Source organism: Elephas maximus, chromosome 18, assembly GCF_024166365.1.
Source record: "Elephas maximus indicus isolate mEleMax1 chromosome 18, mEleMax1 primary haplotype, whole genome shotgun sequence".
In the NCBI taxonomy this organism is placed as follows: domain Eukaryota; kingdom Metazoa; phylum Chordata; class Mammalia; order Proboscidea; family Elephantidae; genus Elephas; species Elephas maximus.
In genome coordinates, this window is record NC_064836.1 from 5,887,869 (window position 1) to 5,908,735 (window position 20,867).

The 20,867-nt window shown below is 41.5% G+C and overlaps 1 protein-coding gene across 2 annotated transcripts in view; it reads left to right on the plus strand.

Moving 5' to 3' along the window:
- Window positions 1-375: 375 nt before the first annotated feature.
- NEK7 (NIMA related kinase 7) overlaps window positions 376-20,867 on the plus strand; it is a 193,828-nt gene continuing 173,336 nt past the window's right edge. For both annotated transcript variants that reach the window (XM_049857711.1, XM_049857710.1), the window contains exon 1: window positions 376-641. The gene's annotated coding sequence lies outside the window, so the exon portion shown is untranslated. The remainder of the gene's footprint in view (window positions 642-20,867) is intronic.

Below are 20,867 nucleotides of genomic sequence, written 5' to 3' on the forward strand. Positions count from 1 at the left end.
ACCGATTTGGTTTGCTGCCTGCAAGTGGGGCATTTAAATATAAAGGAGGAAGAAACAATTTCTTAAACAGCAGCGGATCCTGGGATCCCCGCGAAGTTGGTCCCAAGCAGAAGAGGACTATGGGGGCAGAAGGACACTCCCACACCGGGCTAGGCCTGACAACAGGAAACAATATGCCCGAAGGGGCTCCTCCAGAGGTGCTTCAGCCCAGGACTGGAAAGTCGGCGGGCTCCCCCGGCCCCCAGACCGGCCCGCGGAGGGCGCCCAGCTGGGGCCGGCGGCCGGCGGGGCGGGCGGCGCGGCGCGGCGCGCGGGGAGGGGCCAGCGCCCGCCCCGCCCCCTCCTCGGGGATGCCGGGATGTTTATCCTCCTGACAGCGGCGGCCGCGGGCGGAGCAGCGGGAGCCGCCGGAGGATGGGTCGCCGCTAGGCTCGCACTCTGGACGCGCCTCGCCGAGCGCAGGGGGGTGCCCGCGCCTGCAGCGTCCGCGGGGGCGGCGCGGCGGGAGGTGGTCGATCGGTTCCGGGCCTTGCAGGCACAGCCCCCGGCCCGGCGTGCCTCTCCGCGGCGGCGCCTGACCGAGCCGCCCGCCCGCCCCGGATTCCTCGCGGGAAGGAGAACGGAAAACTGCCAACTTCCTGGTGAGTCGCTCTTCGGGGCTTCGGCGCCCGGGCCGGCGATCCCGGCCGGGTGGGGCTGCCTGCGGCAGCCGGGACGGGAGAGGAGGGTCGGGACTGCGCGGGCGGCCTCCGGGATCCCCCGCCTGGCGAGCTGGGGTGGGGCTAGCTGCTCTCGAGCCGGGTGGGGTTTCAGTCCTGCTCGTTGGCAGTGGTGGGAGCGAGCGGTAGGAACTTCATGCCTGCCGCGGGCTCTGACGGCTCGAGGCCTCCGTGGGCGCCGCGGTAACTCAGAAACTCCGCGGCCACCGCGGCAGCGGCGGCAACAGGTCTTTGGTTTCAGGACCAGAGGAACTTAGGCGAAGTCCCGCCTCCTGCCTCCCGGCGGGTGCTCATTGGTGGCTCTGGTTATTTATCCCTCACGGATTGGCTAGGTCCAGCTGCCAGAATTCGGCAGCAGCCCGACTCGGGAAAGTGAAGCTCACTGTTGAGTGGTTAGTGGGAACGATGTTGATAGGGGAGAATCCGAAGTGGCTTGAGAAGTACTTGTGGGGGGGGGGGGGTTTGGAGTAGGGGTGATGATAGACCCTTCAGAGAATGAGTTTTATGGAGATTCAGGATTAGAAAATCTCGGAGAGGGAGATTGCCAGGCAGTAGCGAACATAGGTGATGGTGGTGGCAATGGAAGAGAGAGAGGGAAATTGAAAATAGAGGCCAAAGCCAGAGAAATGAACGGGAGCCCAAAGGATAAAAACCAGGAAGCGAACACAACGTAAAGTATGCCACGGTGAGGTTTGAAGAACTGTCGCCTCCTTCCTTTATGCTGTAGGCCTTGGAAGATGATGTATCAGATGAGTCGTGTTCTCTCATCGCTGTCGTCCTTGTTACGGATAAGTACTAAAAACATACTAATTTTAGAGCAGGCACTTCCTTCCTTGAGTAGTGTGTTGACTGAACACAACATCAGAAATGTACTACAGAAATGAAATGATTTTCCTCCTTCTCTAAGACGACTGATCTTACGGGTGCAGTTGAAAACATTAACCCAAAAAAACATTAAGTGCCCACAATTAGTAGAGCATTGTGTGCCTGTCATTATGAGAACCAATGTTTCTAATTCCTCATCCAAGGAATTGCAGCCTCAACAGGTGACAGCAATATGTCTTGTCAGGTTGCAGTGCAGAGTGTAGTACAGATTATGTGTGTTATAAATCTGTTCTGTTAAGGACCGTGTGCTGCTGGTGTGGTCGAAGTTGTACTCAAAAACTTGACGGTATGTTTGCTACAACCCGATACACGCTGCAAACGGTGGATGGTAACCCAGGATACACAGTTAACCCTGTGATGCTTTGTGACAGCTCTTGCCGATGGACACTGAGTAATCTTGGCTGTAACACCTGGTGAAAAGGTTAACCTAAAACGTAGCAGTTATTCCATTTGCAGAGGAATGAATCCGCTGCTATACTCGAGGAGATCCAGTCCGCAGTTTGCTTCGCTCATAAAACCGCAGCGTCCTCTATTTAGCCCTGGTCTGGAAGCTTGTTGTGGTTGGAAGCTTGTTGTGGTGGGGAAAGTTATTGAAGCTTTGAAAAAGCTTTTCCTCATGGAGGAGTCAAAGGGGCAAAAACTGTATGGGGCGGTCAGAGGACTACTGGCGAAATAAGAAGGCCAGGGAAGTCTTCGCGGAGGCTGACTGCTTTCTCTGCGGGGTCGGGAAGCCCGGGGACCCTCCGGGAGCTTGCGGGCCTAAATTCCGCTTTCCAGCTGGAGACTCCGCCCACCGCCACACTGACGGCTTTCACGGCCAATTGGCGGCGAGGACACCCGGTTCCTCGCTCGCTGGGGCGGGTACTTCCTGCCCGGGCCGTAGGCTCGGAGAAGGAAGAGAACGTACCCCTCGAAGGATGCGTGGAGGCCGAGCAGCACCTGCCCGCGCGGCAGCCTTGTGAAATAAACGCGTGGCAATAAAGGCGTGAGGGTCGAACTCAGGGTTCTTTTGATCCCTCGTACGCGTCTCGTTTAATGATTCAACTGCATGTTGAAATGCACCTTTATAATTAATAAGAAACGGAGCCAGTCCCCAAATGGATTCCGTGTGGCTCTTTGGGATTTTACTCTGAAGTTATTTGAAAATGAAAACCAAGAAATGCCAAGATCTAAATCCTTCAGCGCGTTCACAGTTAAGTGGGAATCTTCCCACAGTTAAAAATCCTATCAATTTTGAAAGTAAAGATCGTAACTTTATTTCCAGGAGTGAGACAGTCTCATAACCTGTACTACTATTCAGGTTTATTTATTTAGATAATACAGCATCCTCCATTCCTTTTCCCTGTTACACATTTTCCTGGCTAGACAATTTCAAGAGCTCTTTTCCCGTCCAGCAAAAACCACTAGTGGAGGAGGGGAGATTTGAGGCTGGTGTAATTAACATACCCGATTAATAAATTAAAAATCAGTATGTCCTCTTAAATGGCCGTAAGTGCAGCTACAGTGTGTAAACAAGTATGTAGCCTCTTAACGTTTTCCCTCCCTCATCTTCCTGATGGCTGCAATTGACAGTTTGGGCACTAATTTATTGCAAATATTTAAGTATTCTCAACTATTGTGCCTATACTGAAATGTAGGTTTCTTAATTTAAATATGTGGTCAGAGAGATCATTAGAGATTTTTACAGGATTTCTGGAACCAAACACTATTTTCCTAGGAACTGTCTGATGTTTTAAAATGTATGTAGTAGTGCTGTTATTTAGATATACGTAATGAATTTGAATGAGTTGGAATTGACTCGACGGCAACAGGTTTATTTTTTGGTTGTTTGGACACCATTTGAGACATCTAGAGAGAGAGAGAATAGTGATTCTCTAATGAAGTTGTGGAAAAGAAGTTGCTTAATCAGATAATAAACCCAAAAAATTCCTTTCAGACTTTGTTTCCTTTTTTTTTTTTTTAATCATAGGCTTTGGTATTTAAAAAATGTTCAGTGTAGTTACAGCTGCACAAAGCAGCACTCTGTCCATAGTCTCAGTTTCATACAAATTAAAATATCTGTTTCTTCAAATACCCTGAGAGTTATGTGGGTAGGATTAAATTTGATGTATCAGAGGTATTTTAGCAGTACCATCGATGCGATTCCTACTCATAGTGACCCTGTAGGACAGAGTACACTGCCCCATCTGGTTTCCAAGGCTGCAATCTTTATGGAAGGAGACTTCTGTATCTTTCTCCCACAGAGAGACTGGTGAGTTTGAACCACCTACCTTTTGATTAGCAGCCGAGCTCTTAACTACTGGACCACCAGAGCTCCTCCTATTTTAGCATACCATGTGTCATGAATTGGATTGTGTCCCCTCCCCCCAAATATGTGTCAACTAGGTTAGACCATGATTCCCAGTATTATGTGGTTGTCCTCCATTTCGTGATTGTAATATTATGTTAAAAGAGGATTACAGTGGGATTGTAACACCCTTACTTAGGTCACACCCCTGATCCAATGTACAGGGAGTTTCCCTGGGGTGTGGGCTACACCACCTTTTATCTTTTAAGAGATAAAAGGAAAGGGAAGTGAGCAGAAAGTGGGAGACCTCATACCACCAAGAAAGCAGTGTCAGGAGCAGGGTGCTTTCATTCGACCCGGGGTTCCTGTGTGGAGAGACTCCTAGACCAAGGGAAGGTTGATGGCAAGGACCTTCCTTCAGAGCTGACAGAGGGAAAAAGCCTTATCCTGGAGCAGGCACCCTGAATTCAGACTTCTAGGCTACTAGATTGTGAGAATAAATTTCTTTGTTAAAGCCATCCACTTGTGGTATTTTTGTTACAACAGGTCTAGATAACTGAGGCACCATGTATAAAACATAGTAGCGAACCTAGTGTAGTGCTTGAGGTTGTCTTGTAAATGGCATATATGATTGCTGTTTGCTGTGAATTGCTTTGTTAGCAATTACTTTATCAGGATTTCTATAGCAAGATGTTTCAAGAAGCGTTTTTAAAATACTTTTGAGGATGTTTCAATTTAATTATTTCTCCTTTCGTTTTTATAGGGGATATGGGTGAATAACATTTGGTTGTATGATTGTCATCAAATATATTCACTTGCTGGATATAGTGACAGTTCAGAATTTTTAAACTTGTGAACAAAACTAATGTGGAACTGAAAGGTCACAGCCTTGAAACCCTGTGGAGTAGTTCTACTCTACACATACGAGGTCGCCGTGAGTTGGCATCGACTTGACAACAACTAACAACAACAACAATGTGGAACCATTCAATCTTAGAGTTATAAAACTTCTAAATTGTTTATTCTTTTTTAAATAGTTAGTAGTTTAATGATCCCTTAGTGTTACACACCTTCACAAAATATTTTTTGTTCTAAAGAAATTTTTTTAGAGAATGTATTTAGTGAAGTTTGAGGCCAACAGGAAAAAGGACAGATGTTCATAAAGCATTCCTTAAAATAACCTTTTTTTTAAAACTTTGTCAAAAATAAAAGCCCTACCATAATATATATGTAGTGTGCTTATACAAGGAGCTGGTTTATAGTAATAGCTCTTCACAGTGTTAATAAGAACAGTATATAATTAATGAAATTTATTTAAGTGGTTTATAAAAATTTACAAATAAATGTTTCTTCTTACCTAATGGAAACAGGCCTTTTTGTAAATCTTGCCACTGATCTTTTGTTGATAGTCAGTATAAGTAAATAGTTAAGGGCTATTTTTCATCCGTGTTGCTTTTGTATGGAACAGGTGTTCACAAACTTTCCGCAAAGGCCAGATAGTATTTCGTATTTTGGGAGCCATATAGTTTCTGTTTGACGACTGCCATTGTAGCCATAGGTAATATGTGAACAATTGGCCATGGCTGTGTTCCAATAAAATTTCATTTATACCATCGGGATCTATGTAGATCCACCCCTGGTATAGAAGATAATCCTGAAGGTATAAATATGATTCTAGGCAATTGATATTTGGGTTGATGTGGATTTTCCTCAGCAATTTTGTAACTGTTTTTGGTCCTTAGACCCTTGTGACAATCTCTTGATTTCATCAAACCTTCCTCAGTCCCCTCAGAATAATGCCTAACTATGTATTCTAAAATTTCGTGTTTCATTTCAGAGAATTCGTAAACTTCTGAACCTCTTTTAGGGTTAGCTGCCTTGTCAGGCTTATCTACTGCTCTTTGCTTCCCTCACTTATCTTGGGACACCTAGTATATGTGTCCCTCTTTCCAGCTTCCTCCTTCTTACCTAACCAAGATGGAATCTGCCGTCTGTCATTTATCTTTGCTTGATTGACTAATAACATTTTAATATGAATGTGTTTTAGCATGTTTCTTTTTATGTTAAACCTACTGGAATGACCACTTTTTGTCTCCTTTAGAGGAAATTTCTGGTATGAGCACAGCCAGATTCTTTTCTTTTTAAGAAAAATTGACTCAGTCTTTTAAATAAAATACTGGAAAGGGCCTGGGTTTGGGGGGAGTGCCCACAGTCAGAGTTTGTGTGGCCCATGTGGGTAGGGGGTACCTCCTCACTTTGCTCTCAGAGAATTGGCTATAGCCTGACCTGTGTGCAGCGCCCAGAAGCAGTAGAGTGGAATAGAAAATGCAACAGCTTTGTAGTTGCACTGTAGAACTTCCCAGCCCAACTCAGACATGGATCCTAGGTATGCCAGAATATTGACCCCTCAGCCCTTGGGGAGGCCAGGTGGAGCCTAGGATATTTGAGAGCTTCCTGGCTAGTTGATGACAGCTGCAAGCAGCCTCCTTTCTTTACCGGACCGGGCCACACAAATATTATTTTCTGTGTTTACCATCATGTGAAAAAGACTAGGTGCAAAGCCCTGTGACACTGGTTGAATTTCTTAATCTGTTCGGGCCATAGATTTTCCAGCTCATATAAGATTGCTTTGAGGAGTAAATGAAAACATCTTTGTCCATGCTTGGTACCAGGCTCAGTGTTAGTTTCATTTCACCTGTTTATCTGTTCTTAGGGCCTTCGGGTTTGAGAAACATCTCCTATTATCAGCTTCTTCCGATGACAGGTCCTGTCACCTACTCTGCCTTGGCCCGGCTTTGTTTGAACAGGCTCCTTCCAAAGCTTCCCTGCCGTTTCTACTTTTTCTGTTTGAATTTCTGCCCCTTTCCTTGCCTCATGATTTCCATAGTCATAATTTAATGGTGCCCACATTTGAGTTATTGTTTTATGATTTTTTTTGGAGATGGTGGGGGTGAGGCAGATAGGAAAATCCCATAAGAGGACTGAGGGGTTTATATTCCAGGAAAACAAAAAAATGGAGGTTTTACAAAGATTCTTACTCATGCAAAAATGACAAAATTAAAAAAAAATTTTTTTCTAGGATGCTTACAGTTCCTTTTTTTTTTTTGATTGTTGAAATGTCTTCCACATATTCTCAAATTTATCTGGCAAGTTACTGTCGTTTTTTCGTAGTGGTTATAAAGATAACAAAGCCAGATTATCTCTTACTACGTTATAACTGGGAAAACTGAATAGATACATTTTTGAAAAATTGTAGTTGAAAATCTTCCATTGACTCTTATATCCAGCCACTGGACTTTATAGTAGAATAATGTGGTATGTTTGCGTAGTGTCTTAAAGGTATCCAGAACTGGACAGTAGGTAATTTATTTTAGGCAAATAATGTGCCCTTATTGCAAAGAGTTTATTTTTAGGCATGATTTGCTATTTAGCAAATATAGGTGAGTTGAAAAACTGTATTACAAGAATGGTCAATGACAGATTGGTTTTATGGAAATGAATAGATGTTTTCTTTTCATTTCTTATGGCTGCGTCCAAGTTCACTTCCCTTGGTTTCTTCACGGCCTTTGGTGTTAGATCACATTTAGAATCATTGTTGCGCCAGGCGTGTTAGTCACTAAAAACTGGCATTTCTGTTCGTTTTCAACATAACATCTAGAACTGCTGAAGTTTTAATGAAGTTTCTACACTCGATAAATATTTTGCTTGTCAATCGCATATTGTCTTCAACTCCGTTTTGTTATTTTATGACTTAGCTTTGTGTGTTTAAAGTATCAGCTGTTGATAGTTAAAGATTGTCTTTTTTTACACAATCCTCCCATTTACTTCTCTAATCACACTTACTCTTAAAATTTAACAAGCAAACATTTACCTTTCCTTTCGGATTCTTTACAAGAGATTAAAAAAAAAAGATTTTCAGATTTCTGATGTTTTTGATTTTGATAGCAGATTTTAAGACCGTGCAGGGTTGTGCTTAAGACATAAAGAGACACTCAAGTTATCCTGCATATGTATAATCTGCAGTTAGTATTCTATTGCTACAGCAAAATTGCCGTTCTGAAGTCAAGTTTTCCTTTGATCATTATCATCCTGTAATTTCCCTTAGGTGTCCTAACCTCCAGCTTTAAAATGCTGCTTTAAGCGCATAATTCATTAAATCAAATACTTTCAGAATTGGAATAAACTGTCTAAACAGGCCTTTTCATTTGATGTGAGAATAAACTGAAGCCCAGGACTGTAGATCCAGGACTGTAGATTGCTAATCTGTGTTACACTGGATTCCGTGCTTCCTGAGTTTCAGGTCCTTTTTTTTTTGTTCTTTGTTTTGTAACAGTCCGTGTTGTCTTGTGCATTAGTTTTGGAATATCCTTGGGAGTAGGGACAGTGTTTTTTTTTTTTTTACTTCCTCTGAGTTAGCAGAATCTTCCTTTGCTTATGATACCATACCAGTTGCTGTCAAGTCGACTCTGACTCATGGTGACCCCATGTGTGTCAGAGTAGAACTGTGCTCCATAGGGTTTTCAGTGGCTGATTTTTCAGACTTGCCAGGTCTTTCTTTCTACTGTTGATAGACTGATGACATCCCTCCGATTGCCCATGTCAGGGCCTTGATCACCTATTCAAGGCAGTGAATCTTTGTGAGCCTGATTGTGGTGAAGTACCCATATGTATTTTTTTTGCCTCTAAAGTAAGGAACATTAGAGCGTATTGCTGTATGCTCGCTCTGCAACTGGATCAAAGAATGATAAGGAATTTCCATTATGGAGGCTAGTCTTAGGAAGGAGCCCCTAGTTAGAGGCAGTGGATGGGATAGTAAAGGCCAGAAATTTCAGGGGCTTGTCTGGTAAATTTTTTATAAATACACATTTCATTATATAGGACACCTTGCTTCACAAGAGCCAGCCTTCACTGTTGTTTGTTAGCCATTGTGGTATATTGAATATAACCCATATGCCCCCGTTGCTTCTTGGGTGCCTGAAATGCTTGATGGTTTTAAAAGAGAGAAACTAAAGAACAGGCACTGACAGATTCCTGAGTGTATAGGAACATTCACAAGGGCCACTAACCAATGTGAAATGCATCTAAGAACAGATAAAAAAAAAAAACCTGAGGGGACAGGTAATCATAAAATCACAAACCCCTCTGGGATAAGGACAACTGTGATAACCGTGAAGCCTTTTGAAGTTTATCTTATGCAAAGAATTTAACTTTAGGCAATTTCAAATGAATGGGGGCCACAGAAGCCTGATGTCAGCTGATCTCAGGAAGGGGTGGCATGATTTCAGTCAGTCCTGTTGAGACCAGCCAATGGCTAAATTTTACCTACTCTTTCCTCCTCTTGTTTGTAACTAGCCTACATCCAGCCATTTGTTTTTTTAGAAACAAAATGGTCTCCACATACACATACAGAATAACTGTTGCAATAAACCGTACAGACTTTGTGCTTTAATTATTTTTTAACAGTGGACTTCACCGACCATGTTCCCTCCTGTTATGGTTTGGGGATCACGAGTGGTTCGGGGCTCTTTGTCCCTGTAGTCATGCCTCTCTCTTAGAGGTTGGGTCTGGCTTGATTATTTGATGTGTTCCCTGTTTCAGTGAAATTCCTACCCAGCAAAGCAGAATGATAAAAGATTAATCAAATCCATCCTGAAGAGTTTATTTCACGATTTCTGGAAATTGTTTTACACTGAAAATGATTTTTATACAATTTGTGTAACTTCAAGAATGTATTGGTGACTTGTTTGCCGTCACTAAACTAGGTTGCATTTTCAGAGTGGCTAAGAGCTTGGCTGCCAACCAGAAGGGCAGCAGTTTGAATCCACCAGCTGCTCCTTGGAAGCCCTATGGGTCAGTTCTCCTTTGTCCTGTAGGGTCGCTATGAGTTGGAATCAACTTGACAGCAATGGGTTTATGGTCCTCAGAGGAGCCCTGGTGGCACAGTGGTTAAAGTGCTCAGCTGCTAACTGAAAGGTCAGCTGTTTGAACCCACCAGCCGCTCTGTGGGAGAAAGATGTGGTAAAGGTTACAGCCTTGGAAACCATATGGGGCAGTTCTCCCCTGTCCTATAGGGCTGCAGTGAGTCGGAATCGACTTGACAGCGTGAGTTTTTTAATTTTTTTTGGATGATTCTCAGAATGCCTGTGTTAGAGATTCAAATTTGGTAAGTACTGGCAGGGCCCAGAAATTGTTTTTTTGAAAACAAGTACCCAAGATGATTTTTTGTATGCAGATTGCTGGGTGGTGGGACCTGCATTTTAAATCAGCCCTACAGGCAATTCTAAGGCACCCTCGTGGCACAACAGTTAAGTGCTTGGCAGCTAACCTAAAGTTTGGCCGTTCAAAGGTTCAAACCCACCCAGCAGCTCCCAATCAGCTTCTGTATAGATCATAGCCAAGAAAACCCTATGGGACAGTTTGGGGCAGTTCTGCTCTGCCACATGGGGTCACTCTGAGTTGGAATCGATTCGACAGCAACTAACAACAACAACAACACAAGCTATTCTAATTCAGGTGTTCTTTGGGCCACACTAAGACCGACCACGTTGTCTTTTTTTTTCTTTTTTAAAATAATGGAAGTCCATTTCTACTGTTAACATCATTTCTGGCCCAGGATTGTATAGGCCTTTGGAATAGTTTAAGCCTAATAATCAGACTCTTCTAGCATGCGTAACAATGTCTCAGGAAAAACGTGCATAGGTGCTATTGAAATCATGGTTTAGATCACTTAAATTAGATAAAGTATAATATTTAATAAGTAACCACTGAGTCAGAGCAAAGAAAAAATTCTAAGTTGCAAGAAAATAGTATACCTAAATGTCAGTTTGAGTTCCATCCAACCAACCGATCCCTTATTGTGTACTGCTTGTATTGTGTGGTGTGTGCTCACCATTTTCAGCATTTCTGTGGTAATTCTCTCAGCTGGGTGTGAAAGCTTACCACTTCCCTTGCCCCAGAGGTGGTTGCCTTTTTGCTTAAGGGTAGAAGCTCCTAGTCTTGCCACACAGAGTTTTTTGCTTCTTGCTGCTGCCTCTAGCCCCCATTGCCTGAGATACACCTGTAGTTCTCTGCCTTGCTCCACAGCTTGGCTGCACTGAGCTTTTCTGTCTTGAATATCTGGATGTGCTGGAAAGAGTTCAAGAACGTTACGATGAGTAACCTGTTCCTTTTTTCCATGACTGTCTTATTTCCTTTTAGGACTTTGATAACAAGTGGCTGGTATTTCTAATTCCCCCCTTTGCGGGTAGATCAGGTACTGGCAAATGATGCTCTTTATTCAGAAAAGCCTTCTTGATCATTTTAAAACAGCTTTCTCTCAGTAATTTTTTGTTTTCTTCCAGATCCTTTTTCTTTATGTTCATGACTCCTACCCTCCCCGCCCCCCCCCCCCCCCCATTTTGAAATAATAAGAGGCAGCTTGACATCATCAGAAGGTTTTGAAGTCCTGATTTAAGTCCAGGCTCATTGTTACATCTTTTCAAATGCTAAGCACAGGGTCTGACACTGTGTGAGCTAAATTAATATCCACAGAACTCAGTTTTAAAGTTGAGTGTCTGGCTCTGGCTTAGGGAAGAGCATCAGTTGTGTGATTAATGGTGCAGATAAGAAAAAGGAGCCTGGGCTGTAATGATGTAATAACGGGGTCTTCTTGGGAAATGTTGGAACCTTTGTCTCCCAGGTGCGGCCCTGACTGAGTACATTCTAAGACTTTTCTTGTTGGTGTGGCTTTTTGTCATCATCTGAATGTCAGCATTTCCTCAATAAGACGAGAATGCCCATTTTTCTTGTCAACTTTATGGGGTATTTGTACGTGCACTTTAAGAATGTTTGAAAGATGAGCCACTGGATTCCGAGGCATTTGATGTTAAACCCAGTTTCAAATTGAGGTGGGTTTTCCCTGCACTGGGGAGGCGATACCTGTGTGGAAGCATAGTGGCAGACCAGGTGGTATCTGGGGATCCCTGGCAACTGTAAGTAGAATGATTCTGTGACTACCTTAGCTTTCTGATTCCACTTTTCCTGTTTGTTGATTACCCACCCCAGTGCCGTCGAGTTGATTTGTTGATTATCCTCACCATTTCCTGCTGTGTCCCACCAATTCACAAACCAAAGAACCAGAGAAATTTGAGGGTTGTTGGTAGGTAGCTGCAACTGAGCTAAAATGATTACAATTAAGGAAGGAACCATAGGAGAGGTGAGAAAGAAAAAACTAAGACAGCAATGGCAATTTCAGGAGGCGTGAGTTGGTAACTCATAATGGTCAGGATAAAGTAGGAGGAAGGAAACAAACCTTTAAAAATAAAAAGGAGAGGTGGATGCAGTAAGTACGAGAAAGGCAGATGGGGAAGAAACTTTCTGTAATGTCCGCTCCCTGGAAAAATGTGTTCTGAGATTTCCCTATATTGTTATAATTGGCTGTAGGGGTGTTGGTTGCATAGTTGGTTAGCGTGCTTCATTTATAGTTGAAGAATAAGGTGGTATGTATATATCACTTGGATTTATATATTATTTTTAATCTGCATTGTTTCTAGTGTTTACATATTAACTCTAGATACAATGACTATTCAGCGGCCCTTTCATTTTCAGGGAGAAGAAAGGTAGATTTTCAATTAACCATGACCAAAATAACTTCCTCCCATTTTTGCTTGGAGATGCCAAGTTTGCCAACTTTTCACAATGAGAAAGCAGTTCGAATCACCATTGTCAGATATTTATATTACCCTTTGAATCTGGAGGATTGTATTTGTCACATTGAAACAATGATCCAGCTCTATGCTTTTAAACATATTTCAGTTTTTTTTTTTATTTTACGTGCAGAATGTGGGAGCAAAGGAATGACCAAATACTGCCTGGTCCAGCGTGACTCACCTGCCTTTAATGACTCCACGTTGGATCTCTGCTTTCAGCCTGACCCGACCTTCCAGCCTATGTCGAGACTCATTTTCACGTTTTCCCCTGATAATTTTTGTGCCCTTCCTGGGCTCTCTGCTTTATCTTTACGTTTTCTTACTGCTCTTCATACCCATCACCCATGCTCCACCTGTTCAGTTTCAGTGTATTAAAGTTATCTTCATCCTTTAAGACCTTGTTCATATATACAAAAAATATGAAGAAACCCCTCTTTCTTCGGCTTCTTTAGGCTTTTAGTACTTATTGACTCTCACTGTAGAAGTGTTACTTGTCTTAGCTTCCTTACTGGAATATAAGTTTCTGGAAGGCATGACTCACGCTCTGTACATATTTGTGTTTCCTGCGGGGCCTGGGACCGTTCTTGTCCAAACTGGCCGCTCAGGGAATGGCAGATGACTAGATAACTGCATCCCAGAGACTGTGTGGGGCAGGAGGTCTCCGTGGGTGCTGGCAGTGAGAGAATGTCCAGCACAATTGAGCAACTGGATTCAGGGAAGTCTAGGGTGAATGCCAGACACATGACCGAGCAAGGCCTCTAGGACATAGTATGAGGGAGGTCTAACTGTGTGAAATATTTAAAAGGTTGCATCTGCAAGTGGTCACTGTCAGGGCATTCAGGGACCTAGTCTGAGAGTCTGGGCTAAATTTTGAGTTCTGAAAGGTCTTACATAGGTGTGAGGTGGGAACAAAGAGTATGAAAAACAGGGATATGCAGAGTTGAATTTTGTGGGTGCGGAGTCAAGACAAAGACCAGTTTGGCGACTGAGGTGTAAGTTATAGGCTTGGGCAACAGGGAACAAAGTAAGAGTTGAGTACCTGGAATGAGGACGTGAGGTGAAAACAGGATCAGCAATCAGGTTAAATGGACTTGAAGCTGATTTGCTAAGGATCCTTATATTTCCCACTTTAGCGGCCAGCTCTTTCCTAGTTCAAGTTAATGATCTGATTTTCTGTAAAGGGGTTAGGAACCTCTTTCTGGCCCGTAAAAGTGCTTACTATATATTTATGAAATTAACTCAGTTTTGATGTTCTAACAATTTTATTATGAAGAAAATGTTGAAATCAGTTAAGCAAGGAAATAACTACGTTCATACTTGAAATTATTCTCTTCTTAAGAATAATTACTAATTGCAAATCGATGGAAGGGTATCGTTTGATTTGTGCCATCAAATGCTGACATAGCCAAAGGTGGTTCTTTTTCAAAATAAAACCAAGAAACCAGACCTGTTGCTGTTGAGTTGATTCTGACTCATAGTGACTGTACAGGACGAAGAACTGCCCCATAGGGTTTCCAAGGAGCAGCTGGTGGATTAGAGCTACCGACCTTTTGGCTAGCAGTGAAGCTCTTAACCACTGTGCAACCAGGACTCCCATTTCAAAATAGGTACATTTTATTTACTGTCTTTATATAGTTTTTACTGTGAAAGTTTAAAGAACAATTGTAATGTCAGTAATTATAAAAACGTTTGAAGTACTTGCAAAGGACCTATGCCAAATGAACCAAAGAAACAATGTATATTCATGAATTACTGAAGAAAACCAAATCCCATTTTGACTGAGTCTATTCTAAGAGAAATAATAAAGAAGCGCATAGGAAATTAACCTGGGAAGGTACCCAGAGATTGCATCGTTGAAGGCCTTGAATATTGCCCTAAGAAGATTAAACCTCTTCTCTCCTGTAATGTGACTGTGAAGAGTTACCTTTCTGTTTTCAGATTTTGATTTTAATGGCAACAAAATAAAATAAAAGAGATGGCTTTGTCATCTCTTTGATTCTTAGTTGATGGCGGATCAGGAACTAGCATCAAAATAGAATCAAGACTATTGTAAAACAGGTCTCATAGGTTTGTTAAGGAATGTATTAAGATGATTTTGGTTTGTGCAATGTATGAAAGAATCCTTAAAGTCCAGACTTCAGTGATACTACTAGTACACCAAGAAAAGCAATTATTTCCTTTTTATAAACAGCACCCCCCCAACACACTTCAGTGTCTTCTTTCTCCTTTTTTTAATTTTAGAAATGAGTTAAATAGATTAATTAATTTATAAGTTTATTTTTTAGAAACACCTCCAATACCGTCTACTCTGCTTCAAAGTAGGTTTTTTCCCTTGCATAAAGTCTTTTGCTTATTGTCTCCAGAAGAATTTCCATCTCCTTAGTATCTTAATAATACTTCATGATTTGGCCTTTGGCTCTTGCCTCAACTGCACCCCATGCTCCTGTCTTACTGGACGTAACTGCAGTTCTGTCCTACAGGGACGACTCGGAATCGACTCGATGGCAGTGGGTTTAGTTTTTTTGGTTTTTCTAAGACTTCATCATTCTTTAGTTAGAGAAGTGGATTTGCACAGATTCAGAAAGTTTCTGAAAGCAAAATTTAACTAGGTGTCAATTATATAATTCCATTGTGAAACTCCACAGATCTAACTATATTTTCAAATCTTTCATCAGAGTCCCTTATATTTAAACAGTCTCATATAACATCCTGGATAGTTTCATCATCGTAACACTGTTATTCCTACTGTTAACTTCAAATATTAATCCCTATTCAGTGGGTAATAGCTACATAAAATCATAGTTTAATATGATAAGTATGCCAAAGAAAGTGTATTTGTTTCTAGAATATATATTTGTGTACGTCAAAAGACATACACATACAGATTGGTATGAGTGACATTGTAAGATAGTGTAGGTTAGGATGGAAATCATTTGGCAGAGTTTAGTGAGAAAGTTTGCTTAACAGCTCCCTGGGTTAACTTTGCATAGTTCAGTCAAAGAATAATATAGTTCTGTGATATAAAGAGGAATATAACAGCAATTGAATTTAGTTTCCCAGAAGGTACATTTTAAAACATTAAATGTAACGATGACTGACTCTATCAATGAATTGAAAAATCTTTTTGTTAAGAGGTAGGATAGTTTTGTATAACTGCGGGTAAGTGGCTTTCATAAACTTCCTTTTTTCTTAGTTTTCTTAATCTTAATTTGCATTGGAAGTCTATGCAAGGTAAAAAAGAAAGCAAACCCTTCCGTTTTTTTTTTTTTCCTTTTTTGAGGAGGGGCCCCTGGGCAGGAGGAGGGAGAAGGCATGAGTTGTTGGAAGAAGTAACAGACTTCACTTGTTTTGTTTAACATTGATTATGCACTACTAACCTAATTACCCACTAAACGGAGTCTGTTGTGACTAACTCAGATCTTGAGAATGAGGTCAGGGCCTCAGCGAGGGTTAGTGAAAGAGTTCATTGGGGAGAGCGTTGGAAGACCTGAGTTAGCATCTAGAACTTGACCTAGACCTCAGTTTTAGCTCTAGGCCTCAGTTTTCTTTGTCTTTTTAGGAACATCAAAAGAGATAATTGGTAGGAAAGCTTTTAAAATTTCCTTGATGGTTTATCGTAAATTGTAGAATGTAAAGAAAAGAGGAGTTTGGAAGTTCAGAAATAATGCATAGAACAGTGTCAGAAGCAGAATAAACCAAAAACCAAACCCAGTGCCATCGAGTTGATTCCGACTCATGGCGACCCTATAGGGCAGAGTAGAACTGCCCCCATAGAATTTCCAAGGAGCGCCTGGCGGATTCAAACTGTTGACCCTTTGGTTTGCAACCGTAACACTTAACCACTACGCCACCAGGGTTTCCTAGAAACAGAATAGGTTTCAAAATACATTTGTTGGATGAAAAGATATGAGCAAGTAAATTTTTTTTAAGATAAAATGTAAAACCAGGTATTAATTCAGAAAATTCGATTACGGTTTGCCTTTATTTTATTTAAATGAGAAGTGTTTCTTTTTTTTTGGCGATGATTTTTCGGTTAGTGAGTACTTATTACAGACCAAAGACTGTTAAAACAAATGACTGTACAATAAAGAATTCATGCTAATGAAAGTCTAAGAGTTGACTTGTATTCCGTAGGGCTTTATCAGCTTTGTTATAATAGAATTCACCACTATGAATTATTTAGTACAAGGAGTTTAGTAGAATGTTTTTTACAGTCAGGTGTGGAAGATGGGCTGAAGGCTCTTCAGGTCAGTCTTTTTACTCTGAATGGCTGAAGCTTGGTCCCCATGATTTTTCTAGTGTTACAGATTGATTGGCTTAGTGAGCATGTGCTTCTGCCAGACTCTAGTTGTTGCTGTGTGAGTAAGTGAATGACATAGCAGAAACATAATGGAAATTGGTGTTTATAACTGCACCTTATGCCTGTAATTAACTAGGGAAATAGCCCATCAAAGCTTTTTGGACAAACTTGTTATTGTACACAAGTCTATAGTCTCTACTGACTAGATTTTCAAATCTTTCTTTTCTAACATACTTTATAAATACCTTATAAATTTCCTAGCCCTTTCCAAGAGCTGAGTAGGGATCCCTCTTCTTTCACATCCTCATAGGGAAATTCTTCCGTAAAGGTATTTGGAAGAAATAATACTATCTTGTATTTGTATACCACTTAATGCCAGACAAACCAAACCCGTTGCCATCGAGTCCATTCTAACTCATAGCAACCCTATACGACAGAGTAGAACTGCCCCATACTATTTCCAAGGAGCGCCTGGTAGATTCAAACTGCTGACCTTTTGGTTAGAAGCTGTAGCTGTTAACCACTACGCTGCCAGGGTTTCCATACCACTTAATACTTTTGAGAAATGTTAATACTTTATTCTTGCAGCTATTCTTTTACATCAGATAAAGGCCTCTTTGTTGCTCTGAGGTATGGATAGAAAACCTGGTGGCGTAGTGGTTAAGTGCTAACCAAAGTGTCGGCAGTTCGAATGTGCCAGGCGCTCCTTGGAAACTCTGTGGGGCAGTTAGTTCTACCCTGTCCTATAAGGTCGCTATGAGTCGGAATCTACTCGATGGCACTGGGTTTGATTTTTTGGTTTGGAGGTATGGATTTGAGAACTCGTGCTGTCATCTCATGATGAGTACTCATTATGAACTTCACAGACATTGGGAGGAGAACCTGTCTTTAATCACTCAAAAGGAGAGGCTAATATGGATTTGAACTTAGATTTACTGATTGTTAGACCTGTATTCTTCATAACCATTTGTTTATTCAACAAGTATTTATTGGTCTCTCAAAAAAAAAATTTCTTTTTTTTTTTTTTTTTAGTATGTAGTAGTGCTTTGGTGGTAGAGTTCCCACCTTCCTTATGGGAGACCTGGGTTTGATTCTGGGTCAGTGCACCTCATGCGTGGCCCCATCCATCTATTAGGGAGGCTTGTGTGTTGCTTTGATGCTGAACAGATTTCAGTGGTGCTCCCAGACTGAGAAGGACTAGGAAGAAAGGCCTTCTGAAAATGAACCAGTGAAAACTCTGTGGATCAAAATGGTTCAACCGATAGGATGGCGCAGGACTGGATTTGCTCCATTGTGTGCATGGGGTTGCCAGGAGTCAGGGCCGACGTGATAGCAGCTAACAACAACAACAGCAATATGTACTGGAGGTATAAAATGATGAAAAAACAGATTTTGCCCTTAAGTAGTACTTGGTAGTATAGTTAATGGGCAGGACCTCAGATGGGCAGACAGTTGATCATTATGATAAAACAAAACCAAAACCAGACCCATTGCTGTGGAGTTGATTCAGACTCATAGCATGATGATGAGGTATTTTACAGAGGGCTATCTGAGTTCTGAGTAAGATTGGCCGGGCAGACCAGCTGGGAAGGGCATTTCAGCACGATGGTGCAACCTGTGTCAGAGACACGTAGGTGTGAAATAGCCTAGCTTTTGGAGGAAGTGTATAGGATTCATTAAGGCCAGAGTATAGGATTTATATGGGGAAATGTGCTGGCAAGTAAGGAGCAAGGCTAAGGACATTGTTTCTGTTGTAAGCAGAAGTATGGTATCATTATACTTGCATTTCTGATAGATCATATGGTGAGCATGTAGAATGTGAATTATAGTCACTAAAGCCAGTGAGAGCAGTTAATAGATTATGATAATAGTAAGGATGATGAGGTCCTAAGCAGAGAGATGATCAGGAGGTTGAATTAATAGGAGTTGGGGACTTATGTGAGGAGTTGAGGGAGAAGAAGGGGCTGGCATGACCTAGGGATTATATAGGTTGACTAGGTGGTGATGCTATTCACTTATAAAGAAATACAGAATAGGACGGGTTTGGAGTGTTTAGATTTTAGTCATGTCAGGTTTAGGCTATCATCAGGCAGTTGGAAATGAGACTCTGGAGCTACAGGTTTATAAATCATCAGTGTGTAGGAGGCAGGCTATATGCCAGCTGAAAAATGCATGATTATCAATTTAAATAATCAAGGGATTTACCCTTAAAGGAAACCTGAGCAAGAGAATCAGCAGAATTGTTAGATTATTGAGCAAAAGATTTTCTGTTGAAATGAAAAAAGCAGATAAAATAATTTACTTACACCATTTCTGGTAGTGATTTACATTGTTAGCTTGATTTAGTTCAAGCAGGTACTAGATTAAGTAGTAAATACATAGTTTTTCACCAATAATTGATGAAAATAAAGTCACTGGCACTGGGATCTTCATCCAGGAATTTGGAAGGGATCAGTGTTCTCTTTAATATCACAAGATGCCAGAAGTAGTGGAGCAATTGCTTAAAAGGTCTGAGAAGAACAAAAGTTTGCAGCTAAAGAATTGTATATATAGCCAAATTATTGTTTAGTATGATGACAATGGAATGATATTTTTAGGTTTGCATGGGCTAGAGAAAATATATCACATAGGTGCTCTTTAAAAAAATTAGTTGAAGATGTACTATCAGATAAAAGCCAAAATTAAAAGTTTGAGAAAGAGGCATCTGTATTGCAATAACTGTTCAAACCAATAAAATGTAGAAGCAAGATTAAACAGTTCTTATGCAATATTGGAAATGGTGCAAAATGCCAGAAATAATTTAGAATGAGAAGCTATGGTTATAAAACCTACCATCTGAGAACTTGGGGATGGGGTATTTGGGAAATGGGAAGAGTAATGGCATGATCAGTTTCTCCTCTAACCTGGAGGGGTTGTGTGCAATAAGATGTGTAAAGCAGTGTCACTCCAGTCCCAGGAAATCTCAGTTTCCCTTCTCTGGTCAGTCCAGACACAGCTGCTCCACACAGCCCTTTCTTTCTCTCTCACCCCTTTTCACCTGGGACTACATCGGCGGGTACCAGCTCCTTCTCTGTTTCTTAGGTCTGATAATTAGTTAAAATGACTCACAACTGCCAGGAAAGAACTATCTTTAATCTACAAAGGAAAAGGATAAAACACAAAGGGGCGAGGTCCAGGTGGGTCTCTGCACAGAGCTTCTTTGTCCCCAGGGGACGTGTTTACTCTCCCAAGAGAAGCTCCAGTGAGCCTCTGTCTTTAAGGCCTTTACTGGCCTCACCGAATGGCCTCCTGAAGCTTAGTCAGCATCAGCCCCTCAGGGGACCCCTCTTGGTCTGGTCAGCTATCACTCATTGGCTTCAGGTGTGGCCCTGTTTTCAGGAGCCAGGACCAAAGGCCAAATTGTTTACTGCAGAAGGGTTCCACACCTCGTAGTTGAATATTATTTTTACTTTGATAAGCAGAGAAAAGCTGGTTAAAAGAGAGACTTTGGAAAACTTGGGAAGACACCATTAATAGAATTAAAAATAGGATAGGATGCATGTTTATTTTCTAAATGACAAAACATGGTCCATATGGCAAGACATTAGAAACAAATAAACAGCAAAGAAACAAAAAGATTACGAAAGACAAATCAATAAAACATTTACAGACAGTGTATTAAATTTCCCTTTAAAAGACAAATTCAGATTAAAAGCAATGTTCAACTATGTGCTGCTTTCAGAAGGTATACTTAAATCAACCTAGAAAGATTAAAAAGGCGGGCCTTATTACCCTGGTGGCATAGTGGTTAAGAGCTACGGCTGCTAACCAAGAGGTCGGCAGTTCGAATCTGCCAGGCGTTCCCTGGAAACTCTATGGGGCAGTTCTGCTCTGTCCTATAGGGTTGCTATGAGTCAGAATCGACTCAATGGCAGTGGGTTTGGTTTTTATTATTTTTAGATTTATAAAGAACACAACGGAAAAGACAAAGAAGTAGAATATGAATTCTG